We start from the raw sequence: 17017 nt of genomic DNA, 5'->3' as shown, positions 1-17017 counted from the left end.
CATATGTGTGTGTGGTGTGTGTATGTATTTGCGTGTGTGTGTGTATCTATCTATCTATCTTATAACTTCTTTATCTGTTCATCCACTGATAGACATCTAGGTTGTTTCCATGTCTTGGCTATTGTAAATAATGCTGCTATGAACATGCAGGTGCAGATATCTTTTTGAATGAGTGTTTTCGATGTCTTTGGATATATTCCCAGAAGTGTAATTGCTAGATCACATGATAGTTCTATTTTAAATTTTTTGAAGATTGTCCATACTGTTTTCTATAGTAACTGTACCAACTTATAATCCCACCAACACTGCACTAGGGCTCTCTTTCCTCCACATCCCCACCAGCATTTGTTATCTCTTGTCTTTTTGATGATGGCCATTCTAACAGGTGTAGGTAATATCTCATTGTGGTTTAAACTTGCATTTTCCTAATGACTAGTGATGTTAAACATCTTTTCCATCTTTTCATGTACCTGTTGGCTATTTGTATATCTTCTCTAGAAAAAAAGTGTTTATTCAGGTTCTTTGTCCATTTTTAATTTGTTGTTGTTCTTCTCCTCCTTCTCCTTCTTCTTGCTATTGAGTTGTATGTGTTTTTTATATGTTTTGGGTATTAGTCCCTTATCGGATATGGTTTACGTATATTTTTCCCTTTCTATAGGTTGTCTTTTCATTGTGTTGATTGTTTCTTCTTTTGGATGGAAGCTTTTTGGTTTAATGTAAACTAAAAGGGTCCAGTTCTATTCTACATGTACATACCCAATTATCCCAGTACCATTTATTGAAGAGACTATCTTTTCTTCATTGAGTATGCTTGGCTCTCTTGTTAAATATTAGTTGATTATGTATACTCAGGTTTATTTCTGGGCTCTTGATTCTGTTTCATTGGTCTATTTGTTTTTGTGACAGTATCATATTATTTTGATGACTATGGCTTTATAGTATAGCTTGAAATCAGGAAGTGTGATGCCTCCTATTTTGTTCTTCTTTCTCAGGATTTTGGCTTTTAGGGGTCTTTTGTGGTTCCATATAAATTTTAAGAGTTTTTTTTTAACTTCTAAAAAAAAGGCCATTGAAATCTTGATAGAGATCGCATTGTATCCATAGATGACTTTTGTTCCTACTGACATTTTAACAATATTAATTTTTTCAGTGCATGAACATGGAATACTTTTCCATATATTTGTGCCTTCTTTGAATGTTTTGTTAATGTCTTAAGTTTTCAGAATAAAGATCTTTCCCCTCTTTAGTTAAAGTTATGTCTAAGTATTTTAGTGCTTTTGTCAGGCCTGAGTGTATACTGAATTCCCTGGTCAAGGAGGCCACCAGCTTTGCTCTGTAGATGGGGGAAGCCATGGGTTGTGCTCTCTGTTCAAGTGCTTAGATAGTGCTGTTGAGTGGGCTACACAGCTTCCTGTTTGGTCTGGTTAGGTTCCCTGGTTGCACAGGCAGAAGACTCTATTGTAAGGTTGTGAATTATATTCCCTGCCCAGGAACAGTGGGAGAAGCAACTCTAAAACTAGTCAAGTTCTTTGTTGTCTTAACTCAAACCAACCAGCACCCCTAGTTTCTGGCCAAACGGAACTGCTGGCTTGTACTGCAAACTATGGGCTCTGTCTCCTCTTCTCTCAGAGCCAGTACTACTGAGCTCCACAGCTTTCAGGTCCTTTCACCAGAACTTCTGGTCAGATGAAACTGGAAGACACTCTTCACAGTCTCCACAGTGGGTGGCGCTATGTTTCAGCCAGCGAGGGAGAGGGAGGGGCTGACATAGTAAACTGCTTTCAGTTTCCCAAACAGGTTCCCCACTTTGGAGGAGCTGGGAGCTACCCTCAATCTTAGTTATAATTTAATCCCCCTGTCTGTGCATAGTATGGGAAACCTTTCTGCCTAGTAGAGACTTTGCTCTGGGGATGATCTCTGTTTTCCCACCTCTTGGCCCCAGCACTGCTAAACCACCCAGCTTCCAGGAGTTGTCACCAGCGCTTCTGGTCAGATGGGGCCAAAAGGCACTCTCAGCAGAGGGTGGAGCCATGACTCAGCACCTTGCAAGGTGAACTGGGCTCCAGGGCTGGCAAAACTTTTTTTGAGGATCCAAATCAGGCAGATCTGTTCCCCACTGAGTTTCCCCAGGTCAGAAGGCACACCCAATTTGGTTATGCAGATGAGGAAAGCTTCCCGTGGGATTACCGCTTGGACACTGCAGGCGTGAACTCTATCTGCCAAGATTCATGTGCTGGCTGTTGCAAACCCCTCTCCCTTATCTGTCACAGTCAGATTCCCAGTGGTTGAACCCTGCAGATGCCTCTGCACTTTCCACAGGGTGAAATCAGAGTAGGAGTTTCCCACAAAGTACCCACAGTGCTGAGGAGGTCGTGGAGCTGGCTGTCTTCCCTGTGTTGTCTTTTCACTCTGGAGGAACTGGAGGCTCAGGGGAGACCTCTCTAGCCATGGTGCTGTGCTGGCTAGGGGGAAGGGCAATGCAAGTAACAGGTAGCTTCTCTTTTTATTCTTCGAATACTCTGTCTTTGTCTTTGTGGCGCAGGGTGGGCTTCTGCCCTAAGATTCTTTGAGGGGTATCTTATTCTTGGGTCCTAAGATTCTTTGAGGGGTATCTTATTCTTGAATAGATGTTAGTTGTTTTTCTAATGAGGGGAAGGGAAGTCAGGAATAACCTCTTTTGCCATCTTGGTGAAGTCACTCCCATTTGTCACATCTTGATGCAGCATGCAAGAAAAATATACATAGTTCTTTGAAAAGGCTATTAAAATACCCCTGGATTTTGACCTACTTCAACCAAATAGTGTATCACAACACAATACAGCAGCAGATATAAGAATCTACTGGTCTTCTATTAAGCCAAACATTAAAAAGACTTTCAATACTCTGAAACAATGCCACTCTTCCCTCTAGTTCCTTTCGTTTGTTTGTTTTAGAAAATATATCATATATGTGTATATGTAATAGGTTTATTATTGTTATTTTAAAATAAATTAGTAGGGTTTTTTAAAGAGTTTTGTTTTAATTTCTAATATGGTAAATATCTATAGATAGGACCTACATACACAAAAGCTCTTTGGGGCCTTTAATAATTTTTAAGAGTGTGAATGAATCTTGAGACTAAAATGTTTGAGAACTGACGGCTTGGGGAAACCTTTACTAAAGATGTTCCAAAGAATGCTGTCCCCTGGGAGACTCGACAGAAACCCAGCAGCCAAAAACAAAAGGCAACATAAAGCAAGAAGAATTTGGTAGTTAAATAAGTTTAGAAATGTTGCTTGCTCTAGTCCCTTTGGAGATGCACAGTTTGTAACAGCACATTAAATGTTCAATTTGAACTTTCTTCAGTTCTCAGTCTTTCCTAAACTCATTTGATCATGAAAATATTTTTCCAAGGGATATGCTTTGGGATACTGTTTCCTTGCCAACCATGAATGTTATCATTTTAAATATTTTCCAGTACGATAGGTTGAAAAGTGGTATGTTATTATTTACTGGCTTCTGAAAGCTGGATTTTTAATTTAAGGGTCAGTCATATCTTCCTTTAGAACAGCTTCTAGCTGACAATGTCCTCCACCCCCACCCTTACGCCATCAGGGAGGGCAGGTTTGGCCACCAAAAAAATGTTTCACCACATTCTGACTTTTCAGTTTTATGAACTTGGGTTGTTTATTAGTCTTCAAAAGAGGGAAATTAATGCAAACCAATGATAGTAAGAATGTGTTCAGAGAGAGAGAGATCTTACATACTAAGGAATTGGGAAAGGGATCTTTGCTCTAGGACAGACAGCAGTTAACTTGGCAGTCTGTGCCTTTGATTGAAATGAATGTCCTTTTGTAGGACCTGATTTGTCCTTTTTGAGTTAATGGTTACTCATTCATACATGTTGTCTGATTTGGTTTCCTTGGAGGAATTACCCATTTTCAAGGCTGTCTAAATAAGCAGGGTCACTTTTATCACCATGTATTTTCCTCCCTGTAAATAATGATCAACTGGAATTCTAGTTTAGGAATAGGTTTGCTAATTGCAGTTCTGTAGTTGCTAGGACAAAATTATACTTGAAGGTAAACTTGCTAACAGCTGTATTTCTATTTCCAAGAATCTATCCTAAGGCAAAACAGAATGCAATTGAAAAATATATTTATAAAGATGTTCTCTCTAGCATTGTTTATAATAACCAAAATTGAAAACTAAAATGTTGACACGTGTGGAAACAATGAAATACTATAGTATATTATAGTATATTTACATAGCAAAATGCTATACAGGTCTTAAAAACTCTGGTTTTAAGACTGTTTAGAGATATGGAACAATGTTCCCCAAATAATATCAGTAAATATAGTAGGACAAAAATGTCACAATATATGTTGTTAGATCATTTTCCATAAAAGTTGTTCCATTTTACATTTTCACCAGCATCTTTGGGCATGCTTCTTTCCCTACACTCTTGCCAGCTATGAGTGTTATTTTAAATATTTTCTAATTTGATGGGGTAAAAATGATATAGCATTCTTAAATTAAGGAGACTTTCAACAGGAAGACAAAGAGCAGTAATTGACATTTCCAGACGAGACTTCACTCTAATTGCTACTTTGCGGGCAGAACATTGGGCGGCACTGACTACAAGATGGGCTAACTCTGATTAGTGACACCTGACATCTCCAGGGGTCTGGGAGAAACTTCTAGAGCCCAGAGAGGTGATTTGAGTCCAATTAAAAATAACCAAGAAAATTCCATTGTAGTCAAATTTAGCCATTTGTAATTTGTCCTTGGATAGATTAATATAAATACTATATTAAGGTTATCTCCATCCATGTATAAAACCCTCATATAAACATTTAAGGAGACTGAGAGGCAGGGAGAGAAAATAAGCTTGTTTGTCTCCTGTGTGTCAGAGGCTTTGCCATTTTAAAGTTCTAGTAGGTCATGGAATTGTCTGTCAGGTAATTAAAATTGTCATACAGTTTCCATCTTTTATATCCCTTACTTAATGCATGTATGCATAAGGTTTGCAGAAAGCCTGTGAGTTTTTTTGGAGCCACTAAGGGGACTTGTTGGCTACTGCCATTCCCTGCCACTCACCATGGATGTGCCAGTCATACCTACCGAATCTGTTGTCATAGTCATACTGCAACTGGATAGAATATTGAAGGAAATGTCAAAAATGTAGCCATGTGAGAAGAATCAGGAGGCAGTATTACTATTCAAAGAGTTAGCTTCCAGCTTGGGCTCCTATCTGCATGGAGCGTGCTGAGGTCTAATTTCAGCCGTGCAATTAATTCTCGGACAACATGAGAAAAGATGTAACTGCCACATTTGTAAAAACTTGGATGTTGTTTCCCTAATTCATGTACTTATTTTCTTTACGATTTTATCTGAAAGCGTCTTTTGAGGGCTTTTTGTTGTTAATTTTTAAAAAATCTTTTGAAAGATGAAAACGCACAAAAACAGAATTCAGCAAAATGTAAATGAATCAGAGCAAATGGGATGCAAGCATATATTGTGCAGATCCGGGATGGAAATAGAGATGTTTGTTCTTCCTTTTTTTCAGGAGAATCATAGAACTTTCCATTGTGCGTCAGACATTGTGTTTTATATTCTCTATTCTGAGACATTTAAAAGGTGACTAAAAGCAGTTTGAAAATGTCGAGGCTATTATTGTGCATTCTGACAATAAAGTGTTGATTCTAACACAGAGATCTGTCCTCTAACCCTGATATGATCTTTCACCACTGCTGTAAACTTCTTCCTTTTAAAATAATGATTCCACGTTTAATGTTTTTCCTTTTGCACTTTTCTATAATACAGTCCCTTACTTGAATTATAATATCCTAGATTTAGATTTTTAGAAATATCCTGGATTGAGTCGTGGAAAATGGCTATTGTCTGTTGAATAAAAGATATTAGGACACTGGCCTATGCATTGTTGAGATATACTTTTGAGAATGCTGTCACAAAAAATACATACTTCTAATATATTTTCATTTAAAGGAAAGATTATTTTAATACTTTATTGTATAATAGAGGGGTCACGATATTAAGATAATCAGCTAGGTCTTGCTAGGGTTCGAAAGTAGAGGTGAGTCAAGGGTGTGTATATAGGAAATGCATGAATACCTTCTGAATTGAACTGTAGAATATTTAGGCTCTTTTCAATAGTTATGTAGTGAATTTTTTGTGTGTAAGTGTGTATAGTCTTTACAACTACGTGAATATGTTCTTCAAGGCTTGCACATATTTACTGGAAACTATGAGTTTTAAAATTGCTTTTCTCTGTAAGGGAGATCATGTTTCTCTTTCTTGTCTTATTTTTATGGCTCTTTTTCATGACTCTTGCGGTGACCAGCATTCACTTTATTAGCCCTACAGGATGGCTGTGCAAGAAGGTGAAGGTCCTCATTTCCCTTTGGTCTCCATTTTCTTATCTGTAAAAGAGGTTTATTGATGATCTTTAAAGCCACTTTAATCTGTTGACTAGTATGTTCATGTATTCTTCTTTAATCCTGCATTCATTATAGATTTATGAGGATAACCTACAAGCATGTCATGAAAGTGTTTTGAAAATTGTGCAGTGTAGAGATATCTGGTATCATTCTCTGTGACTGCTTTTATGCCTACACAAGATTACATTTTCCAGATGTGTAGTATCTTAAACTTAAAAACAGTTTTTTATGGTGGACTTAATACAGTATATGCTAAACAAACACTTTCTGATTGGTTCATTTTTTTTTTTAATAAAAAGCTTGTTTATTTATTTTAAGAGAGAGCATGAGCAGGGGAGGGGCAAAGAGAGAGAATGCAAAGCAGACTCTGCACGGTCAGCCCTGAGCCCAGCGCAGGGTTCAATCTCACGAACCATGAGATCATGCATGACCAGAGTCGAAATTAAGAGTTGGACACTTAACCAACTGAGCCATTCAGGTGCCCCAAGATTGGTTCATTCTTAAGCCAGGGATTGTTTAGGTCTTGGACAGAATGGCTGTCATCTGCTGGTTCATTACCACATTTCCTTTTAGGCATTTCAGGAGGCGAAGGGGCAAGCCGATATCTGAGACGTAAAAATGAATATATTGCCAGTCTTCCAGACTACCTAGCAGTTGGTGGTCAGTTTTGAAAATATTGCTTTCCAGAAGCAGCTATCATGATTTCTCAGAGGACTGGCCAGTGAACAAAGTATGACCCATGAGTGAATCAGGGCACTCTATCCTCCTATTTGATTTGTGTTTAAAATCGAACTAGAACATTGTTGCAGAAATTAAGATGCAAAAGCTCATTGCAAAAAAAAAAGTTTCAAATTGGTTTTTATGTCTCTTTGTGCCTCGAGCAAACTCTTGATCCACGTAACAATAACCCCTTGAAATGCTATTTTAGATTGGAAGTGCTGAGGCAACACTAATGATTTTAGAGCAAATATGTTACTCTAATTTCCTCCATCTGCTATGAATAAAAGGATATGAGTATGAAGTCTGGGAGAGTTGTGGAGAAAATTGTTTCTTAGAAAAGTTGGAGATATTTTTAAATGTGTGCAGGTGTGAAGGAAGAATAATTCTTTTTTTTTTATTTTGTCAAGTGTTTCAAAAAATGGGAACTTTATTGTAGCTTAATGTAAATGTCAAGAAAATTTCTGCATAGCTTTGCTAAGACTCCAGGAGAGTATCAAATAACTTGAGGACGAACTATCCAAATTGTATTGTGATATGCATCTGATGATTCAGATGAAAACATTTTCTATGGGTTTGTTTAGAAGTTCTTATGAGTGATAAGAGCTACTTCTATATGCTTGACTGAATAATTCTTTTCTTTCTTTGAGGATTGTTCCCTTTTGACTGAATCCTCATGTAGTAGTATGGAAGAAAAGGGTATGTATCCTCCTAACTTCCTGGTCAACTCTACCAGTCAATACTGGTACTACCACATGTTTGAAAAAAAAAAATTCTGTAGTCATTTATTTGAAAATCTAGAAGAAATAGTGATTCTTTAGGAATATATATATGATCAATATTAACGTAAGAAAAGTTAAAATATTTTAATAACAATAATCAGAGAAAAAAGTGGAAGATTATTAAAGATGTCCCACAAAAAAAAAGGTCCCAGGCCCAGATGGTTTTACAGCTAACTTAAATTTAAGCTTTAAAACAGTTACTCCTTATGGTTATTAAACAGTTCAAGACTATAGAGAAAGAGGGAAGGTGCCTCAAGTAATTGTACAAATCTAAACCTAACTTGGTATCAAAACCTGATATTGAAAGCTCTAAAAACATATTTTATACCAATTTCATTTTTGTATGTATAAGTATATAATTTTTAAAATAGCAACTTAAATCCATCTGCTTATGAAAATATGAAATGTTTGAAATAGGGTTTTTTTCAAAAATTACAAACTGGTTCAAAATTGGATATTTATCCACACACACCATGCAATGCATCAGCAAATTAAAAGATAAAAATGATATGATTATATCAATACATGCTATGTTAGTTTCTTAGGGCTGCTATAAACAAATCACCAAACTAGGTAGCTTACGACAACAGAAATTTTTTCAGTTGCAGTTCTGGATGCTACGTGTCCCAAACCAAGGTGCCAACAGGATAATGCTCTCTTCAAAGTTTGTAAGGGATTATCTTTTCTTGCCCCTTCCTAATTTCAAGTGGCTGCTGTCACTCCTTGGTGTTCCTTGACATATAGATGTACCACTTCAATCTCTGCCTTTGTCATTACATGGAGTTCTCCCTGTGTGTCTGTTTGTGCCTCTATTTTCTCTTCTTTGGGGGATAGCATCCACTGGATCAGGGCCCACCTTAATCCAGTATGGCCTTTTCTTAAGTAAGTACATCTGCCAAGACTCCATTGCAAAATAAAGTCACCTGAGATTCCAGGTGGCCATAAATTTCAACCCAGTACACATACCAAAAAGGAATTTGCTAAAATTTATTGCTAAAGAAATTTTGAATAACTTTCAAAATAAAATGGGCATTGAAGCAAGTTAATTAAACAGAATAAAATGTATTCACAAAAACCTATCGTAACATTACATTAATCAGTGAAATATAAAAGCCATTCCTATTAAAACCAGGAAAAATGCAGAGGAATACTGTGAACATTGTTACTTAACACTGTGTTGCAGGTTGTACATGATGAATTAAACAATAAAATTAGGGAAAATAAATATTGGAAAATGTTAAACAGAGTTGTCTTCATTTTCAGATGATATGATTATATTCCTAAAAAAGTTAAGACTGTTACAGAAAACATGTAAGCTGGAAGGCCACAAGGTAAATATATTAAAATCAAAGCTTATTTATACCTTTAATAACCAGTTGCAAAGAAATAGAAAAATTTCATTTATGTAAACCAAAAATATAAAATCTTTAGTAACACATTCATTATTAAAGAAAATCATCAAACTATACTCCCTAATATTTCCTATTCTAAAATGTCATTCCTTTCTAAAATAATGCATATGTCAATGATTCCAGTCACAATTGCAAAAGATTTTTATTTTTGCTCTTTTTTCTAGACATTAAAACTTAATATACAGTTGCTGCTTTAAAACATCATGTTATTGGCCATGAGAAAACTTGACAATGGAATAGAAAAAAGTCAGAAGCAGATCCAAGTATATATAATAATGAGCTAAATAGTTAGCAAAAGTGTTTTTTCCCCCCAGTGGGAAATGTATGTTTCCATAAAAAATGAGATTAAAGTTGACTTTTCATATGTAAGTTGTGAATGATAGACCCCTATTTCTCACCATAAAAATTTAAAAGATAAATTTTAGATGAATTAAAGATATAAACAATAGAAATATTAGAAAACTAAGAAATCCTATACGCCTATGAGATAAAGTTTTACATTATATTTCAAACAATGGCTGAAGATATTAATTGGTAATTCACAATGGAGATCTGCTCAGCCTCATTAGCAGTCATCATAGAAATACAAATCAAATCATAATGAGACAGTAGGACATTGTCATATTCTGATAAATCTGGCATTATCTATCAAAATTAATGGTATGCCTGTTCTTTGACACCATACCTATTGGGAATCTTTAATCTATTGTATAAAAATGTATATTCAAAGATATGTGCTGCATTGTTTTAGTGGAAAAAACAAAACAAAGCAAGAGAAACCAATCAAGAAGCTCATTAATAGGGACATTGTTGACCATATTTATAATTGTAGAGTGGAATAATATGCAACAAATAAAAATAATTAGGTAGATCTATATGTGATGTCCAGTTGTGTCCATGATGCAGCTGGTGAATAATCTTTTGACTAGAGCGATTGGGAAAGTATTGAGCTCATTTAAATGAAAAAGAAAAGAATAGCTCTATATACAATTATGTGTTTGTATATATTTGGATAAAGCTAGAGAAACTGTGGAAGCATAAACAAGTACTTCTTTTTATTACAATGGGAAAATGGGATTGGCCATAGGGCAAGGGGAAAGTACTGATTTATTTTATATGTGTGTATATGTTTATTTAATTTATTAAACAGAAACATATGTGTTGATACATATGTTTGTGTTTTTGTGTATTATGCTATTTTTTACAATTAAAATAATTATTTATTATCTGTAGAATGTTTTTCTGATCTCATATACATATGTATGTGTGCTAAATCTTTACAGTATTGTAGGGGTGACTGAGTGGCTCAGTCGGTTAAGCATCTGACTTCAGCTCAGGTCATGATCTCACATTTTGTAAGTTCAAGCCCTGCATCGGGTTCCAGACTAACAGTGCAGAGCCTGCTTAGGATTCTCTCCCCACCCCCCCATCTCTCTCTGCCTCTCTCCGACTTGTGTGTGTGCTCTCTCTCTCTCTCTCTCTCTCTCTCTCTCCCTCCCTCTCTCTCTCTCAAAATAATAAACTAAAAAAGTATATAAAAAATCATTACAGTATTGTGTTTTAAGACAGTGCTTTTACCACATTAAAAAGTGGGCAAAATGTTTCAATGGCAATTTACTAAGGAGGTGAAACAAAACACCAGTAAAACTTTCAGCTTATTAGTTATTAAAGCAAAGATAATAAGAGCAATAATGGTTTTTTGCTCAGACTGACAATTGTCCCCAAAATTGATACGTCTCAATATTGTACAGACTGTAGGGTATTGTCCAGAGTATGTGCATAACTTGTTAAACTTGCTGGAGGGCAGCTTGGCCATATTAACTTAATAACTTTGATAATATCCATCATCAGAATGCTTTCCTGTCCAGCCATACTACTTCTAGAAAGTAATGCTAAGGAAATAAGATGTTTATTTCATTACAGCTTTGTATATAATAATGAAAAAAGCTAAATTCACTTATAAGTTATATTACAGCTATTTACACACACATTCACACCTACACAATTATAACATTATAATGAACATTTATGTATGATGGTGTGAATTTCCACTGATGGCATAGAAAGTTATGTATAAAACACTTGATCAGTGTGTTAGATTCCAGTTGTTACGTACCATGACCTAATTTTGTGATATATTCATGCATTAAAATGAATGGAAGTAGACACACCAGACTGTTTGCAGTGGTTTTCTGTGGATGATATGGTAACAGGTTATCTTTTATATTTTTCCGTACTTTTTGAACTTTTTGAAAAGTGCTTGCTGTACTTTTATCAAGAGAAATACATTGGTTGTTTTTTTAAATTTTGGATTAAAAAAAAAATGACCCAAAAGACCAAATTGGAAATGTTTTAAAAATTAAGAGTGACAGGGGGGCACAACAGAACAGGGAAAAAAGTGTGTATGTAGACTTGGTGAAGAAAGCATTACTGTTAATAGTGTCATACTACCAGCTGTTAGTTGGTAATATAAGGCCTATGGGGAGGCCTTTGGAAGGACTGCTTTGAGTCTATTGTTACTTAAATATCTGACCTTTTTGAATTAGCTCTCCTGCCATAGGCAGCTTAACAAGGGATTCTTCACTAACATGTGTACTTTATCTTATTTGTTTGGATTTAGGGTTTCCAGTTTTTCTCCAGGGAGTACATTACGTTCCGTTGCTTGTTCCCAAACACTTATCTTGGAAACAGCACACCTTTCTGGTAGAAGGCAAATGTCATGACTGAAGGCATGGGACAGAACCTGATTAATATTCCTAAAATGCCTCATTTATGTTCCTAGAAGCCAAATCTGCATTCTTTTCAGTGGTGTAGAATGTCAGTACAAATGCTCTATCTATGCTGAACCTGGTGGAGAGGGGAAAAAAAAAACCCACACTCCACTTCTTTATTTAGAGTTTGCTTTGAGAACCGCAAGCACTATTTGAAAGGTCATCCCATTTCAAGTAGCAGATGGATAGGAAAAAAAGACTCTGGCTTTTACAAATAATTTAATTGAATTCTCCTTGCCATTTCTGGAGGCAGTTCAGGATATTTTTTAAAGCATTGATCCATAATTATCTTTCAGAGTGGTTAGTATTGTTAGACAGATGTGTAATTCTTTGTGTATAAGGGAGCAATGTAGCACCCGTTTTACCTAGTTGATTGTCTTTTCCTTTCCTGTGCAAACAAGTGCATATAACAAAAGAAAAATCATTGCTTTAAAAAAAGAACAAATTAATTTTTTTTTCAGATTTGATTTTGACTTCAAGCTCTTTTTTCTTAGGCATGGTTGTATTTATAAAGGTCAGCTTCTTTGCCTTCCTATAAGCAAATTATAATTTGCATCTATGTAGCCTACTTTTGTTTACAGTGCCTGTATACAAGAACCCCAGGGGTGTCATAAACCATGAAACACAAATTTATCATATTAATAGGATATAAAACAGGAATAACCAAGACTTCTAAGAATGCATTGTATCTGTGGCTTATTTTGCCTTCTTTTTAAGTATTTGTAATCTCATTTTGCTATTCTGATTGGGGTAAGGATGAAGGATGGGATGCCCAATTAAATTAGAATTTCAGATAAATAATACTTCTTTAGTATAAAGTATGACCTATGTGTGATGGGTGATGGGTATTGAGGGCACCTGTTGGGATGAGCACTGGGTGTTGTATGGAAACCAATTTGACAATAAATTTCATAATAAAAAAAGGTATGACCTATATAATAAGCTGGAGAGTCACCTCAGAATAGAGAATTTTAAATAAAATTGTGAAATATAATAAATATAATAAAAGTGATAAGACATGTATGTCCAGTTTAATGAATAATTATAAATGAAAACGTGTCAAGACAGGTCCAGTGCTCCAAGAGTCCCCTGCAAACCTCCTCTTATCTCAATCCTTTCTTTGACCACATTAAAGGTAGTTGTTATCCTATCCTTTGCAATAATCAATTCCTCGTATTTCTTCTTAATTTTTATCATCAATGTACATACTTCTAATCACTACGGTTTTTCATATTTTAAATTTTATGTAAGGGGAATGACTGCATGAGTTTTTAAAGGTAAAATATTAATAATTCTATTCAACTTAGGGGCAAATACGAGTGATGTCCTTCCATCAAATTATGAAACAGACAATCTTCTGAAGCTTGAATGTACTTGGGTTTTCTGTGTAACAATCACTGAAGGGTAGTTGTTTAAAAGAAATCTTAATGAGCTCACTGATATAATGGTGCCATAAATATTTGATATTCTATACTTTCCCTTCAAAATGTTTGTTCTACCAAGCCTCACTAATTTCTTAGAACATGAGGTCAATCCAGTGGTATTTTCACTGGGTTTCTGTTTCATTGGTATCAGTGGAGTAAATCACATCAGTAACCTGTCCAAGGTCATAATTTCAGCCATAAATGGATACAGAGCCTTTTGATTTATTATTCATATGGATAACAATACTCAGAATGACTAAGGAACATTCCCTTTTATATCATAAATTTTATCTGGTGACATTTAAAAAAACGTGTCCCAGAACCCAGCCTGCTGATCCATGGACTCTCTCTTTCCTTTTGTTAATGACACCATCTTTTGCTTTAATCGTTTCTTCTTTACCTCCTTCATGCTGAAGATGGCACATTTTCCAAGCAACTTTGAAGAGTAACCATCACAGGAGGAAAAATAATAAAAAATAATTTAAAAACAGATTTCTGCGTGTTTAAGAAAATCGGCAATTTTCCATGGCAAGCACTTGAAGTCAGGGATGATTTATTATTCATTTGACTGTAGTGAATATTCATGATTTGCATGTTAAATTAGAATTATTGAGATTTTTGTTTACCCTAAAGAAGGTTGGGAAGTTGTGTGTTTAAAATTTGAATTTACTAAAATTTACTTTTTAAGAAACAGAATTTTCTGTCTCAAAGGAACCTTAAAAATGATCTGGTTAAATTCTCTAGATAGCACATATAAAAATATGAAATGTTTTGTAAAAACAGGACTGATCTAGTTATGTTATATGAGGGCACTTTGGTAGAGAACCCTGGTTTGTGTCTTTCTTTCATTTTCTCCTCTGCTCCCTTTCTCTCCCTCTCCCTGTATCCTTCCCTTCATTCCTTCCTTTTCTTCTTCGTTTTTTCTTTTAAAGCAGCAGGACCCTTTATTCAACAAAAATCTTGCCCCGAAGCTCAATATTTAAAATAGAGTTACTCTGTTTGAATAGAGAATGAGGCTGGGCCATACCTTTCTTATCTCCACTCCACCACACAGACCCCCAGAGTATCACCATAGAGCCCTTGGCCTCCCATGATCACTGTTTTAAAACCGAGAGAACTGAATAATGTATTATCAAACGCCGATGTGCCAGACAGTCTTCTAAATATTTTACAAACATTAACTCACTTAATGCTCAAGGTAACACTGAGATAATAATAATTATTATTCTAATGTTATAGATGAGGACACTGAGACACAGAGAATTTCAATAAGTTACCCAAGATCATACAGCTATTAAATGGCAGACCCTGGACAGTCCTGTTCAGGAGGCCTGTTCTTACCCAGAATGCTTCGCAGCCTCACTTTAGCAGGAGCAGCCATTATATTCACCTCTTAGAAAGGATTAGGACTGTGCTAGGATTAGGAAAGGATTAGGACTGAACTTTACATTCATTATAGCTGATGTTTTCAGAGTAGCCAGTGAGGTAACAGTATTGTCCCCAGTTTACAGATGCAGGAAACGAGGCATAAAGAAGTCACATCACATTTCTGTGAGGGTCAAGGCCAGGATTTGAACCTTCACAGTTTGACTTCAGAGCTCATGCTCTTAACCCCTTGTTTCATAGGTATCTATGAAAATGAAAATATTTGTTTTTAAAGAATTATGATGCTTTTCATTTTCTTTCATGTTGGGTTCACATTGGCTAATGCTATAGAGAATATCTATATTCTGAGTAGCCCATCAGTCAGCTCTACCAGGGAAAGATCGTGCTCAGAGAAAATTCAGCATCTTAGTGTCCTATGTCCTACCCATGCCCTTATGGTTCTCACATTTGCTTTCTGGTCCTTCCCTTACGAGCCTGCTTAATTTCCTCAGTATTCTCTGCAGCTCTATTAAACAATACCATCAAGCATTCCTATTTATCTCACAAAGACTAATGGCTCATCTCCAAGGTCAGTTATCTGTGTTTTGATTTAATCCTCTCAGATATAAAAAGTCTTTATCTTGTTTGATGGTTGTAATGGTGGGAAATGTTAGACTCTATTTCAGACTACTTATAGAGGACCTTCTCTCTATTCAGTGTTGGTCCAGATAAAGACCTATGTATCCAGAGCAGCTGTGTCCAGCATGCAAGCATAAGATGATTCTTAGAGGAGGAGCAGTAAGAAGCCTGATGGCCTAAGGTCTAGTACATATGAATGAATGGGTGTGTGCTACTCATTAAATTGTGTTGCTTTGGCCCTTTATCTGCTGTGCAGAAAAATTTTGCAGCACAAGTTCAAGAGAAGGGAATTGGCTGCTCTGTGGCCTTCAGTACTAGCAAGGCAGAAAGCAGTTCTGTGTCAACTCTGTACTAATGTGTTTCTTTTTGGAAAGTATAGTTGATTCCTTAAAACTTAATATGCCTTTGTCAATTCCCTCTAATATTTACCTATGACTTTAGCCTCTTGAGTTAAATCTTGAGTAAACATGGTGATTTCCAGAGACCAATAAGTAGAGAAATACCTACTTGGGCAAATCAAAACCTATGGAAATCTCACTCCTACTTACCTCCTATCCAGATAAAGAGAAACATTTAAAAATGTGATCTTTATTCTTTCCCCAAGGAAAAGTAGTGCTGCACAAAAGTAAAATAGATAGGTCATGGTTCAACCTATTTAAATGAAAAATAATTCCTTTTTTGGGAGCATCTGGGTGGCTCAGTTGGATGAGCATCTGACTTCGGCTCAGGTCATGATCTCACAGGTCATGAGTTTGAGCCCTACATCAGGCTCTGTGCTGACAGCTAGGAGCCTGGAGTCTGCTTCGGATTCTGTGTCTCTTTCTCTCTCTGACCCTCCCCGTTCATGCTCTGCCCTGTCTCTCTCAAAAATAAATTAACATAAAAAAAATTAAAAAAATAATTCCTTTTTTTAAATTTTTATTTATTTTTGAGAGAGAGAGAGAGAGAGAGAGCATGCAAGCGGAGGATGGGCAGAGAGAGAGGAACAGAGAATCTGAAGCAAGCTCTGTGCTGATAGCAGGCTCTGTGCTGATGTGGGGCTAGAACTCATGAAGAGTGAGATCATGACCTGAGCCAAAGTCAGCCGCTTAACTGACTGAGCCAGCCAGGCACCCCTGTAAGTACTTTTTTGAAGCACTTACTATTATTAATGCAGATTTTTATCTCTGCATTGATGTAGATAACAAATAGTAGTTGGCATGTCATTTTATTAGCTTCCTATAACTGTTGTAATAAGTCACCACAAACATAGTGGCTCAAAACAAGACAAATTTAGTATTAAAATCTGAAATGGATTTCACTGAGATAAAATCAAGGTGTCGGTTGGCCTGAATTTCTTTCTCAAGTCTCTATGGGGTCATTTGTTTCTTTGCCTTTTTCAGTTTTTATAAGTTGCCCACATTCCTTGGCCTGTGGCCCTCATCCCTGTTCAAAGCCAGAAATGGCTAGTTGAGTCTTTCTTTTATT

General features: G+C 36.0%; 1 protein-coding gene and 1 long non-coding RNA gene across 6 annotated transcripts in view; one reads left to right on the top strand and one right to left on the bottom strand.

The window, feature by feature from the left end:
• Nucleotides 1-17017, top strand: part of FHIT (fragile histidine triad diadenosine triphosphatase) — a 1408202-nt gene that overhangs the window by 470661 nt on the left and 920524 nt on the right. The gene's annotated exons all lie outside the window — the stretch shown is intronic.
• Nucleotides 6035-17017, bottom strand: part of LOC122214515 — a 60974-nt gene continuing 49991 nt past the window's right edge. Inside the window, exon 4 of the long non-coding RNA XR_006199922.1 lies at nucleotides 6035-6422. This is a non-coding gene — a long non-coding RNA (uncharacterized LOC122214515). The remainder of the gene's footprint in view (nucleotides 6423-17017) is intronic.

This window comes from Panthera leo, chromosome A2 (assembly GCF_018350215.1).
Source record: "Panthera leo isolate Ple1 chromosome A2, P.leo_Ple1_pat1.1, whole genome shotgun sequence".
Classification (NCBI taxonomy): Eukaryota; Metazoa; Chordata; class Mammalia; order Carnivora; family Felidae; genus Panthera; species Panthera leo.
This window is presented reverse-complemented; position numbering and strand designations above follow the sequence as displayed.